At 41.8% G+C, this 14,133-nt stretch overlaps 1 protein-coding gene across 4 annotated transcripts in view; it reads right to left on the bottom strand.

Annotated features, from left to right (window-relative positions):
• The window catches only part of sulf1 (sulfatase 1), a 68,586-nt gene that overhangs the window by 48,245 nt on the left and 6,208 nt on the right, over positions 1 to 14,133 (bottom strand). The gene's annotated exons all lie outside the window — the stretch shown is intronic.

Genomic DNA, 14,133 nt, shown 5'->3' on the forward strand with positions numbered 1-14,133 from the left:
AGAATACAATGATTTGCAAATCATGTTCAAACTATCTTTAATTGAGTACACCACAAAGGCAAGATATTTAATGTTCAAACTCATACATTTGATTGTGTTTAGCAAATAATCATTAACTTGGAATTTTATGGCTGCAACACGTTCCAAAAAAGCTGAGACAGGTCACTGTGTTACATCACCTTTTCTTTTAACAACATTCAATAAACGTTTGGGAACTGAGGACACTAATTGTTTTGCTTTGTAGGTGGAATTCTTTCCCATTCTTGCTTGATGTACAGCTTCAGCTGTTCAACAGTCCGGGTTCTCCGTTGTCGTATTTTAGGCTTCATAATGCGCCACACATTTTCAATGGGAGACAGGTCTGGACTGCAGGCAGGCCAGTCTAGTACCCGCACTCTTTTACTAAGAAGCCACGCTGTTGTAACACGTGCAGAATGTGGTTTGGCATTGTCTTGCTGAAATAAGCAGCGGCGTCCATGAAAAAGACGTTGCTTGGATTGCAGCATATGTTTCTTCAAAACCTGTATGTACCTTTCAGCACTAATGGTGCCTTCACAGATGTGTAAGTTACCCACGCCATTGGCACTAACACAGCCCCATACCATCACAGATGCTGGCTTTTGAACTTTGCGTCCATAACAGTCCGGATGGTTCTTTTCCTCTTTGGCCCGGAGTACACGACGTCCACAATTTCCAAAAACAACTTGAAATGTGGACTCGTCAGACCACAGAACACTTTCCTACTTTGCATCAGTCCATCTTAGATGAGCTCGGGCCCAGAGAAGCCGGCGGCGTTTCTGGGTGTTGTTGATAAATGGCTTTTGCTTTGCATAGTAGAGTTTCAAGTTGCACTTAGGGATGTAGCGCCGAACTGTATTTACTGACATTGCTTTCCTGAAGTGTTCCTAAGCCCATGTAGTGATATCCTTTTCACATCGATGTCGGTTTTTGATGCAGTGCCACCTGAGGGATCGAAGGTCACGGGCATCACATGTTGGTTTTGGGCCTTGCCGCTTCCATGCAGTGATTTCTCCAGACTCTCTGAACCTTTTGATGATATTATGGACCGCAGATGATGAAATCCCTACATTCCTTGCAATTGCACGTTGAGGAACATTGTCCTTAAACTGTTCGACTATTTTCTCACACACTTGTTCACAAAGAGGTGAACCTCGCCCCATCTTTGCTTGTGAATGACTGAGCAATTCAGGGAAGCTCCTTTTATACCCAATCATGGCACCCACCTGTTCCCAATTAGCCTGTTCAGCTGTGGGATGTTCCAAACAGGTGTTTGATGAGCATTCCTCAACATTCTCAGTCTTTTTTGCCACCTGTCCCAGCTTTTTTGGAACGTGTTGCAGCCATAAAATTTCAAGTTAATGATAATTTGCTAAAAACAATAAAGTTTACCAGTTTGAACATTAAATATCTTGTCTTTGTAGTGTATTCAATGAAATATAGGTTGAACATGATTTGCAAATCATTGTATTTTTGCTTTTATTTTTGTTTAACATAACGTCCCAACTTCATTGGACTTGGGTTGTAGAAGTTCTTTGAGGTTTTACAGAATAAATACTATAACATTTATGCTAATTTCCATTAGCCCAGCTATGGTGTTTCACATTTTATGTTAGAATTGAATTGAAAATTTTGTTTGAATAAACAATGATTAATTCACTTTGGTTTTATGTTTCAGTTTTACAGTAACTTTCAACTGGGAGTGAAAAGTAAACAGCTTGAAGCAAACAAATGTTGCCTCTTATTTGGAATACTGTGGGAGCGAGTAAGAATACTTTATATAAAAAAATAAAAATAAAAAAAATAAAAAAATAAAAAGAGAATGTTTTAAAAACTTTAAAAGTGTTTTCTTATGGTTGCTCTATAACCCAGATTTTCACTTATCAAGGGAGGGTCTGGAACGTATCCCGCGGGATAAACGGGGGTTCACTACAATGTCAAAATTCGTACACTTCTGCACTTGTGACAGACCACCCAGAGAGAGTGATCTTTAAAACAGGATTAGGCCCTTTTAACCGGCAAGGAGAGAAGCTGAGAACTGATAACATGAGAAACCCATCCTTGTCCCTGATCTGCTCATTCACAGGTTGACAAATGATACACGACCGCCTTGGGGTTCACGCTAAAATGGATGGGAACCGATGCTGTAAACCAATGAGATGTGGTACATAGGCCAGTGAGAAACACATCACTCTCACCGAGTCCGGCGAGAAGATGAAAGACAACTGTAAGTCACATATGGGGATCAGGATGGGGGGAGGTGTCGTCCAGGAACGCATTGAGGGAGCGCTTGCACTGCAATTGAGCCAAATTCCACCTGTCACTTTTGTAGAATTTACAAAACAAGCTAGTGCCTTTCATGTGCTCATCGGATAAGAGAAGCGCAAGCTGTAAGTGAGAGTGGAAAGATGGGGAAGATAAACAACAACATGAGATATCAGGACACCAATCAACACTAGCAAACAATGCATTGAGAAAATAATTTAAATAGCAGCAAAGACTCCGGTCAGTCTCCCGGGTAGCCAAACAATCTATGCCACAAGTGTTTGTTTCCATTTTCAAATTCTCGACTCAGTTGAAAGAGCGGTAATTGTTGTTGTAACCTCCAGCTGCTGCCTGTCTTCCATCCACCTTCACAGAATTCCGGGTTTCTGGAAGTCCGACTCGGCTTAATCCCGTTCGGGTGAGAAGGTGAAAAGCTTCTCCTGGGAAGGAAGGGCTCAAGTACACATCAATGTTCAAAATAATCCCACAAAGCGCACCGCCAGCAGCCCGTTGCGGAGTGGAATAAGGATTTGCGTCAGTCAGGTACAGAAGCCAGTCATTTACCTCCTCAGAGGCTTTATATTTTTCTATTGGCAGCTCAATGAGGCAAAGACAAGGAAAAGATCAGACTGCTACACGTTGACTTAGTAGCAGGATTATCCATCACAGCAAAAAAGCGCTGGTTAATAAACAGTCCTGATGGCCACACAACCACCGTGATTTCCAAACTAAGTGCAATCAGCAAAGAAGACGAAGAAGCCAAGCCAAATGAGCGCTAACATGGAATAGCATTTTAGGATTTTGGCCACCTTTTAAAGCGCCAGATCTAAGAACATTCATGCAAAGGCAAAGAAACAGACGAGCTATTAAAGAGCGTGAAGGCAAAGTAGATGGTTGCGTTGGCTGAGCCAAAAGGTCGCACCACAAAGACCTCGGCCAATATTCAACTGGCAACATCTTTTACACTGATTTTGCTCGCCACGTCTTTTTGATCACTACAAGTGACTTGAATAAATAAATGTATGCTGGAATGAATACATCCTCTCCTGACCGGACACTTGGATTGATTACAACCGACGACCTGCCTCCGCCACAGATTGGACACGCTCAGTCGACCAGAGAAGCCACTGACAAGCGGCGACGCCTGCCAACGCGCCAGACTTACCGCAAGGACGAAGGCCACAGAGCACTCACACAGACAAACATCATTTGGCGTGTGTCAGTGGCATCCAATGAAAATGTAGAAACACCATTCATTTTCTGAGAGTAAAAAAAAGTAGATACTGTACGAGAGGTTTTGATTAAAGTCTCAGGGAAGAAAGACAAAAAAAAACCAGGTCTTTAGAACAGGTGCAAATTCCTGCGATGCCAGCTAGAGTTTAGGATACCTTTGCGGTCATTTAACCTGAGCCAAGTTGCTACACCTGCTCCAAAACCACATATCGGCTTCATTGTTTTACGATGTCTCAGTGTAAGAAACTGTAGGCCATGACCACAAGTATGCAAGATATTTCCATCTTTTAAGATAGGATTACATTTACTACAATGACTATGAATAGACTGTACAGGGGGTTCTCTGTCAACGTACAGCAGCAAAAGAATACGTCTTCTTGTGCAATCTGGAGTTTGACCAAAATAAGGAAGGGGTGAGAAATGGGACCAAAAGTAACATTTTGGAGTTTTGAACTGCCATTGTCATACGGCGTGACCTGTCAGCCAGCCTTAGTAGACGTAATTTCAGCCTTTTCCGTTTGGATTTTTTCCACACCTTTTCTGAAAGGACAATGTTCCGTTTGTCCTGTTTGACGGTAATGGGTGACAATGCAGACTGCTATGTGAGGGTCTCGCTGCTTGCTAGCTAACTGCCAACTAGTTAGCTGCCACATACTGGTCAGGTAGCGTGCCAACATAGTGTAAGAATACAAGCCCATTCACCACCATAATTGACGTTCTTCAATTTATGTTACAAACCAGCGTGTTCTGACTTATGTACAAATTCAGAATTTATCGCCGCCATAGGAAGAGAACTTTGTCGTAAACCGAAGCTTCTTTTAATTTGCCTTTAAAACCTGGCATTTTTCCACCTTTTTTGCCCTGTCGCTGTTCCGTATAAGGGCATAGACACAGATTTGCAGAACAAAGCCACAATTTTCCACATTCGTAGACAGCCTCAGAACAGTAACAGAGGGGTGATGCCGATCGTTTGTCAGACAATGGCATATTTGAGAAAAAAAATACAATTGGCAACTTTTCTAAAACGGAAGATGATTTACAAATGAGTTCAGTTCCTATGTACCTAATATTCGCAGGGGCACATAATAATATAATAACATAACGAAAAACCGTGACTAATGGACGCCCCCCCTAAAAAAGTTCCGATATTAATAGTTTAAATGATAAATATACCAAAACCGTTTAGCATCATTTCAAACTCATCTTATAACATGGCGCACTAGCTTATTTATTATGGGTGCTGTACAAAGGCAAAGGCGGGTAAACGCTGTTAAGAGGCTTCAGATGAAAATTCAGAGTTGCGTGGCTGTGTGGGTGGGTGAGCACTCATTTGAAGAAAACCCCCAATAATCCAATTAAGCACATCATTTCCTTTTCTTACGCAGGAATGGAATCAACTGTCCGACGGCAGCCAAGTCAGAGAAAGTGAAAAGACAAAAGGACGGGCAAAGAAAGGGAGATATGAAAAGGCCTTTGTGTGTGTGTGTACTGTTCAGCTGCCATAGGAAGAAGAAAAAAAAACAAAAAAACAAAAAAAAACCTTGGGCCTCCCGCGTATCACTTTGTTAGCGTCCTGCTTGGCTGGCAATCAACAACTCCAGTCCAGGACAGCACGCTTTTTGCAAGAGCCAAGCTTGCTTTCACAGCGTGAGGGAGTTTGTGTGTATTCATGGGCATGAATATGCATGGTGGTGAGGCTTTTTTGTCTACTCTGTGTGGTTCTGTAAGTGGCTGTGTAGCAACAACCAGACAAAAAAAAGTGAAGAAAACTACTGCCATCATATTTTCCTCTCTCTCTTCAAAACGGCCTTGTTTGAACAAATAAACTGCAGAGGACAGAGGGGACGCTGGCAAAAACAATCTGTCAAGGAATTCGGAATATCCTGTGAGTAAGGGCTTATCATCCCTCGCGGGGCAAGAGCTCAGCTGCAATGATGAAGGCGGAAACAAAAAACTGAAAAAAAAACGCGGGGGGGGGGGGGGGGGGCATGTGTGGCGCAAACTACTTTACAGTAAATTATCACACAAGGAGATTCTGATGACAAGGAGATTTAAAAAACAGGAACAAAGCCATCAGAGACAATATAATAAACTGTAATAGTAGTTATTGAATTAAAGCAGAAAAAGTTCAATTAAGAAGCCTTGAAGATAAGCTGTAGAAAATGGACGGACACATTAATATTGATTCCCAACCGAAGAAGTTGGCATGGACAATTGTATCTTGCTCTGACCTGGTACCTTGTTACCCCAGAAAAGCACTTTATTCGAAACAGAGTAACACAAAAATGGTATCGGTTCGAAGTTTCATTTTTTGCAAGGCCGCAGGTGTGTACCCGTGATGAGTGTGTCCGTGAGTACAAAACAAATGATTGACAGATCATACCCAATGACCTTGACTGCGTATGAAGGCTCGATCATTTAACGCCTCTATTCCATTTCATTGTTTTTTATTTATAGCCTATAAGTGTTTTTCGGCAAAATATTTACTGTAATTATGAGTTTATGACTGCGTTAGTGTAGGTTAGTGACTTACATACAAATTCAGGTTACGTCGCTGCCGTAGGAATGAAAATCCATCTTAAACTGAGGACTCCCAGCATACTGTAAAATCAACCAACTAAACGTGTAAACATACATAAAAAAAATGAAAAAAGTTGCAATGTTTTGGGCGCTACTTTATTTATATAAATGACCACCATATAGCACTTAGCTACTTGACTAGCAAACTAGCGTGAGAAGCTAAGATAGCAGTCTACATATTCACTCCTGGTGAAACAACACAAACAAACGATTGTTTTTACATAAAAAGACACACAAAAAGCCAAAAGGAAAAGGCAAACCCTAACAACACAACACTGTACGTGTTACAGGCTAAAATGAGATCTTTTGAACCTCGCTAACGGCTAACATCCTATGACGACGTCACGTTTGATGGGCGTTCTAACCCAAGAAATGTAACTTTGGGAGTATTTTTCATAAAAATTGTGGTCAAACTCCAAATGGGTGTTCCAACTTCCAAGGTAGCACTTGTACAGCATATCGATGTTGCTAGTTTCACAGAGGCACAACGAGATGCCGCAATATTTTCAAGTAAATACGTCGTGCAGTCACGGGCAAGTATCCTGCCGGCAGGCCGCTCACGATGAAGTCATCAAATCACGTTGTCAGGCCAATGCCTGATTCCGTAGATGAGCACGATCGTAAATTTCCCGCGGCGTCAAAAACCAGGCATGTTTTACATTTCTTTCCCTCAGACACTTTTGACGGGGTGGAAAGTTAAACTCCTAAAGAGTCAATGTATTTATACAGATGTATGGTAAATGGATCCATTTTCACATACTGCACAGAATGTCAAGTGAATGCTATCCGGCTAAGGCAACACGCTGTCACATAAAATTGAATGGCTCGACTCATATTGATAAAGTGCACAGCTATGATGTTTACAGAAAGGAAGGAAGGCAGTAACCAAAAAGGGGCAACTGGGGAGAAAAATATATTAAACAAAACATCAAACCCAGTTTGTGTTGGCCAGGTGAAAAGTGGGGCGGGATGGAGGATCTCGAGTTTCATTTCGGAGCTTTCATATCCGAAAAAGAAGCCTTCTTAGTTCCTGATGCTTCATATCCTGTTCTTGTGCGGATCCAGATGGCCAAAGGATCCCCGGAACATCCGTACTGGAATGACCGAGGAACTTTCATGGCTTCCAAGCTGGATAAAAGGTTGGAGTGTGAGGTCGCGTCATCACATCACACGTCCAGCTCTATTTCCAGAAGAAATTGTTCCCATAAATCAAAGCAAATATCACCGACTTAAAAACTTACTAAAAGCCTCAAATGTGTTGTGAGGGAAGTGATAAATGAGAGGGAAGGAGTGGAGTTGCTCATAATGAAGTCAACAGTCCTGACGGTGAACTGTACTCGGAACTTGGAAATTTGATTTCCTGACAAAGATTGAATAACATCTTTTCAGCTCGGTGGCAGACACACTGGGAGAGAACACGCCGAAAGCTTTATGGAGCCCTCGCCACACATTACTTATTCGCTACTTGAGCTAAAGCTGGACTCAAAACCGTGCGCTGAATGAATATAGAAAGATCATAAATAATGTGGGCGGCGGCTTAGATGAGGTTGCTTTGGGAATACAAAATATATCTCTAGAGCCTTCCGGGTAGGAAATCAGGATTCTGCAGAATGAGGTCGACCACCTTCCCGGAAAGGATTGTGGTCCAACTACCTAACCCTAACCCTTAACCCATGATCATCAGCACGGTTTTGTAGCGGACTGCCTCACAGTCAAGAGGTCCTAGGTTTGAATCTTAACTCCCCAGTCTCTTGTCTGTGTGGGTTTTCTGATATCTTTGCGATATTGTTAAAAAGGGAAAAAAACAAAAATCTGTCACATGCTCTGAAAATATTGGAACGTACAGTGTTTACAAATTGTAAAAGCAACAACTAATGACCTTACAAAATGTAATTAAAATGATTAAGATGACTGAAAAAATTGTTAATTAGAGGCTTCAAAAATCTAATCAAAATATTTCACACAATAAAAAATATTTTTCTACTTAATTCGATTTTAGTAGACAAATATACAAGAACATAAACAAGCACTTTAGTCAAGTATTAGCCGTTACCGTAAACAGTTTCGTCCCTATTCAAACTACAAATAAGGAGCGCAATCAGTGATAATCCATCAGCGGTGAAGTGGCTTTGCAATAATAATTCACGTTTCGTGAAAAACCTCATAGGAAACGGCTGTATTCTAAAATTTCACGCTGTTCCTCTCCGATAGCCTGACCCCGACTGTACTGTGTGTCGTCAAGAGTCAAGGGGAAGGTCAGAGGACCTTTGACCAGGCTTTGAGAAGTCAGAAAGGTCAAGGATTAAACGGGTATGACACTTTGGTCACGTGCACTCACTAAACCCTCTTCAGTAGAAAGTAGAGCGGAGGAAAAGGCAGTCAGGTATGCCGCAATCTCCTTAAGTGGCGGTCAAGTTGATCAGTTCTCTTCATTTGGACAGCAGTTTTAAGACGTCACCTGGTGATGAAACTACCGAACGCATTACAAAGCAGTGAATGATGATTATTATACAAAATGCATCATGGGGAGTTATTTATTAATTGTGAAGGATGCCATAATGAAAAAACACGCTACTCCCACACAGAGCTGCGGATCCCGGTGTGTGAGGCAAAACTGGATCTTGAAGTCAGATTACTCCCTAGGGGCGCAAACATGTTCAGACTCAATGCAAAACATATTTGCATATTACAGCGCTACATCCTCTCTGTGTCAGCAGCTGATTAGCTTCAGATATGTGCTGCAGCCAAAAATGAAAATATAACTCGTATAGTGTTTTTTGTCATCAGGTGGTAGAAGAGAACAGTTTGAGAATAACACAGGAGCGGTATTTTTATGTCCAGCAGGAGCTCTCAGCTTCGGTCTCCCAGACACATACCGATCATTACTGGCAAGTTTGCTCTGGCCGTCTATTGGATAGGAGAAGGTTATCAGATATCAGCTCTTGGTTCTGTGTGAACCAAAGCTTAAAGGCAAACACGAAGTACTTGTTATAGCAAAGATACTCCAATCTATCACCACTGCGCACCCAGCCCCGAGGTAAAGATGGCGTGCTGATAAAGGACAGATTCTGTTGTAATAGTTAAGAATTATGGTCCGATCAAGTTGTTGCAGGATATTGACATTGAGAGACGTGGTACTGCAAAAAAAAAAAAAAAGTCATTTTGGAATGTCAAGTATGAAAACATTTAATCAGCAAATTTTGTGCACACATCTTGGACACGATCCTCCAGATATGGGATGGTAGCGCTCCGTGGAAAAAGAAAAACTCACCCCCCCCCCCCCCCCCCAACATGAAATTTGCTAGAGATATTGAGCGGACACACAAACAAAAAATTCTCAAGAAGCCATACCCGAAGAGAAGAGGAAGTTGGCAATTTGGTTTTAAGAACTCAATTTTAAGGGGATTTCGGTCATTTCCACAAGTCGTGCTTACACAAATGGTTTCTAGTTTGGGCAGTGTTTGTTTTACAGACGTGGCTAGACGTTGTTTTAGCCATTTCCTAATAAACAATAAAAGGCGATGGCTGCTTTAATCGCAAATAACAACATTGTGAGTTGCAGTGCAAATTATTGTCCTCAAAAGTCCACATTTGTACAGTATCGTCCACCACCATTTTGAAAAGTAATTCGCTTTCTTTCCAGTACCAAACCCCATAAGGATCACGTTCAATCTTAACCACTTGTTTGAAAATACTCAAAAATATGAACAATGTTAACTGCGGCAATCTATACGCACAGCTCTATGAATTGGTTAAGTCAACATTTACTTCCTTGGTTTTTCTGTTGTATTTGCATATGAGTACTGTATAAATAGTTAGAAAAATGTATACCTCAAAATTATAATAAAACTTATGAAACCACCCAGTTCTGGTTCAATGTCATGGGTCTGTTGTTGACAAGTTGATACATTTTTTGACAATCATCTGTAGCTAATCTACGGAGAACAAAAGAATCGTTTTGGAACAATATCCTTTATTTGTATTTCATCTCTTTTGTTGCAAATAGTTCAGTAAATTGCGTTATTCTATTTGAGGTTCCATACTAAACTGGTTGCAGATCCTGCTCCTAAAAGATAAAAATTGTTTGGTTTGATCATATGATTACACAAATCTTGTAAGTTGTAACACGTGGGCCACACAAGGATACACAGTACTATTTCAAGAGAAAATGTTTCTTTTATGTACGTCAAATTTGATTTCTCTTATCTTAGTGGAGGGGTTAAGCAAAAACATAGCATTGATTCATTGCAAGTCCTCCTATCTAGCAATCCCTCTCCCTCACCCAATATCCTTTCCAATGAGGAAAAGGCTTGCTAAGTATCAGTTTTGGACTAACAGTTTTCTGTCATTTTGTACAAAGCCACAGTATTTGTTGTCAAACCTTCAGGGGGCAAGTGGGGAAAATGAAATGTGAGCGCTTTGAAACGCTGTCCTCCTTGCCCTCTTTTGTCTTGGTTGAAGTGGGAATAGAAGAATTTTCCTTGGTTGGAAAAAATAAAATAAATACAAAATCCATCTCACTCATCTGGCAGCTAAATTGGCCATGTCTCATCCCTCAATACCTACTGTTCTCTTGGGGTAAAAAGAACTCCCCAGGTGCAATGGAGGATGCTTAAGACACACACAAAAAAAATTAGAATTTCAGCACCCTGCATTCCTGCTAAAGGAGTGGGGATCGGGCAGACATGCCCGGATAGCCTTGGTCAACAACTTTACTAGCGGCCCTCACTCTGTGTGGCTCTTGGGTCGAACAATCTCAAAACAAATGCCTTCTCCTCGAGTCAATTATACGAGTAACTCGCTTGCAACTAAAAGTCAAAGACAACTGAAATGTTCAAACAATGAAGACCGACCGAGATAGACGGTCCAGTTATAAAAATCCAGTTATAACTCTGGGAGTTATTTTACAACATCCAACGGGACTTGCAATCAGCCCCGATTCCAAAGTGAGTTGAAACAGGCTTAATTCTCACTGTGTCTGCCCAAGTCCCACAAGACATAAGTGAAGCCCACAGTCTCTTTCAAGAGGGCAAATTGTCCAGATGGCCCCTAACTCGGTAGTAGCCGTATTAGCTTTCAAAAGGTCCCGGCTTAGTTGCGAGTTAGCGTTTACCTGGGGCAGCGAGGCACTTCCTCTTTTGATTCCCGCAAAGTCGCTCTGATCTGTCAAGCAGAAAAAATAACCAGAGGCTACTTCAAAGCCGGCTTTTCAGAGTCCAAAATGCTACTGATGCTAAAAAGGCTGTCTTTATATGAAAATTGGATTCATTAACATCAGTGGAATCCCTTTGTGGTCAGCGGGGGAAAAAGAAAACACATGTTGACAAGCAAAAATGTCTGCAAGCTCTCATCTACCTTCATGTTGAAGATATTATTATTATTATTATTATATTATGACATTTTGGGGCTATTTGACAGCGCAAAATGGCTTGAGTGGAGCTCGCCAAAAAGTTGCTCAACAAGTCTTTCAAAATGGAGTTGGAGTGTTCAAGGAAGCAATACTGTTCAGCATGGGGAAATTTGTGCACTGCTGAAAGACTGCATCTTAAGGTGTTATAAAAAAAAAAAAATAAAAAAAAGTCCAGATGGATAGCATAGAGGAAAAGGATCCAGGCCATTTTAGCCTGATAAATTGCAGACACATGCAGGAATGAAAGTAAAATAAATAAATAAATAAATAAATATATGAAAGGCCAACAAATACATATCAGCGAGTGTAGTCCAGCATTCAAGCAATAGAAGACATCAAAGTTGCAGAGACATGTTCAAAAGGTCCTCAATTGCAGAGGCTAATTCAAAACATTTAAAGTTGGAATGCGAAATTGTGGGTCAGATGCTCATTTACACCCTTCGGTTTGGCCTGGAAAAGCGTTCCAGCTGTAGCCAGGCTGCAAAAACACACACAATACGCGTCAAGGATATAAGAGCATGGACAAGATTAGACATTATACATCAAGGAGGAGGAGATAGGAGGTATTTTATCACGCTCTAGACCTTTGCTCGCAAGGAGGGGAGGGGGGGGGGGGTCACCCAATCTCGTGGAGCCCGTCCTTATCTGGCTGGGAATCAAACTCTGTAGCGTAAGTAGTGGTTTCTTGCCACAGCTTTGACAAACGACCTTCTGGCGCGGTGCTGTCCAAATATGAAGAGTTGCACAGCTCCCGCAACATTATCATCTCAAGTGACTTCAATCTTAGAGTGACTGTGCACTGAGGTACTGAGGTAATCTGACCAGGATTGTGTGAAATCTCCCAGGCTGTACCCAGCCAGACGTTTTTCAGCTCACATCAGCAGTCCTTTGGAGATTGTCATTTTCACTTAGAAGAGCTCTCCATCGCACTTGAATTTCAGAAGAAATGAGGGCATTAAAGGCATTTGATGGCAGGGTTATGAGGTTAGCTTGTGTTACCTGGCTCTGCTGGAGCTGCCATGAACAGGACCCGAAGATTAAGGAAGCATATGGGGAAATGCAACCTGAACCAAGAACGCCAGGAGCACTAGTGTCTGCTCAAGACACAGCTTATTTATTTAAAAAAAAAACACAGATTGAAGCCTCAACCTGAATTCCAGTGTAACACAAGAAAAACAAACCAGTTAAGTAGATGTGTGACCAAAAAGCAATCAGTTCCTTTTGGGTCAAGACAGACAAGCGGTCAACAGACAAGCAAGACTCTCCATCCATCCATTTTCTGTACCCCTTATCTGCCAGTAAAATAGCTACTTGCACTTTAAAAAAACAAAACAAATGTAACCATCTTTAAAAGGGGCAATTTGTACAGGGGATAATTTTGTCTGAACAAGCTAGTGCTGGTCTGTCTCGTGTCACAGGTAAGAGTGAGTCGCTAGCGTGGTCTGCATTTTTCAGCCTTTTTAAACGTGCCAATGCCCGCGACAAGTAGAACCGAGACAGAAATAAAGACGATTCTGAATGGAGGAGTGGGGGGCAAAGTTAACCTGGAAATTGTTCTGCATTCGGAGGCAAAATCAGGGTCAATCACAGTTCACTGAAATCACCCTTATTTCTGCGTTAAAAGCAATACCAATAAGCACTTGCTTAAAATACATCAGAAAATGCCAATGCTCCCTATTTCCTGGAATGCCCAGGAGGCAGAAATGAGCACGACTCCTGACATTACTGATGTCTGATACATCTTTCCAATTCCAAAATAAGCCTTTAATTCACTGTGTCTCTCTGGGTGTTTCTGCCTGCTGGGCATTCCAGTAAAATTGGGAGGGTTAGCATATTTGCTATACAGACAGCAGTGTCTGCGACACCTCTGATATAACAGTCTTTAAGCATCTCCATACCCATACACAAGACACCTTGAACAGACAACACACCGGCGACCGTTTTGGATGCGTCTCCAGGCTTTTGCTAAACGACTGCTCCACGCTGCACACGTTGCGAGCGGCGCAGACCTCACAGTTCCAGAGCGCCCAGGCGAGCTCAGCATAAAGCACGAGATCGGAATAACATCTGCTTGTCACGTCTCCTTTGGCTCATTATTCAAACTCTCTATCGCCACATCATTCCAGCGGGAGATAATGTTCCCAGCACATCGTTAAGCAACTTTTAATCTGACATCCCGGAGTAAAAAGCAGTGTGTGGCGTTGAAATTTAATGGATCATTTGTAACACCCTTCGGTACTTTCACAAATCCAAAATCTTTGGAGGGTATACTGTAGATGCCTTCAGAGTTGAATTTAAAGCAGCACTCAAGCCAGAATCTCGAGACAAGGTATGACCATAAATCGTCTGTCAGGACTCTTTCCTAGACCTGGTCTTGACTTATCCTTGTATTGGAAAGTGATGCTAGACAGTGCACTGATTTGGATCTTCACCAACATCTAACTGGTATTCTCCAGACTCATTTGACAAAAGCCACCGGTAGTTCACACTCAACATCTCTATTTCTCAGACCTAAAAAAAAAAAAAAAAAGTCTGATTCCCAGTCTAGCGGGTCTGTTGATTTATGGCACCAAAATTCTAGGACAAGAAGCAACCTTGTTCTGCTCACAGCTGAAAAGAAGGGGGCC

Source organism: Phyllopteryx taeniolatus, chromosome 20 (assembly GCF_024500385.1).
Source record: "Phyllopteryx taeniolatus isolate TA_2022b chromosome 20, UOR_Ptae_1.2, whole genome shotgun sequence".
Lineage (NCBI taxonomy): Eukaryota > Metazoa > Chordata > Actinopteri > Syngnathiformes > Syngnathidae > Phyllopteryx > Phyllopteryx taeniolatus.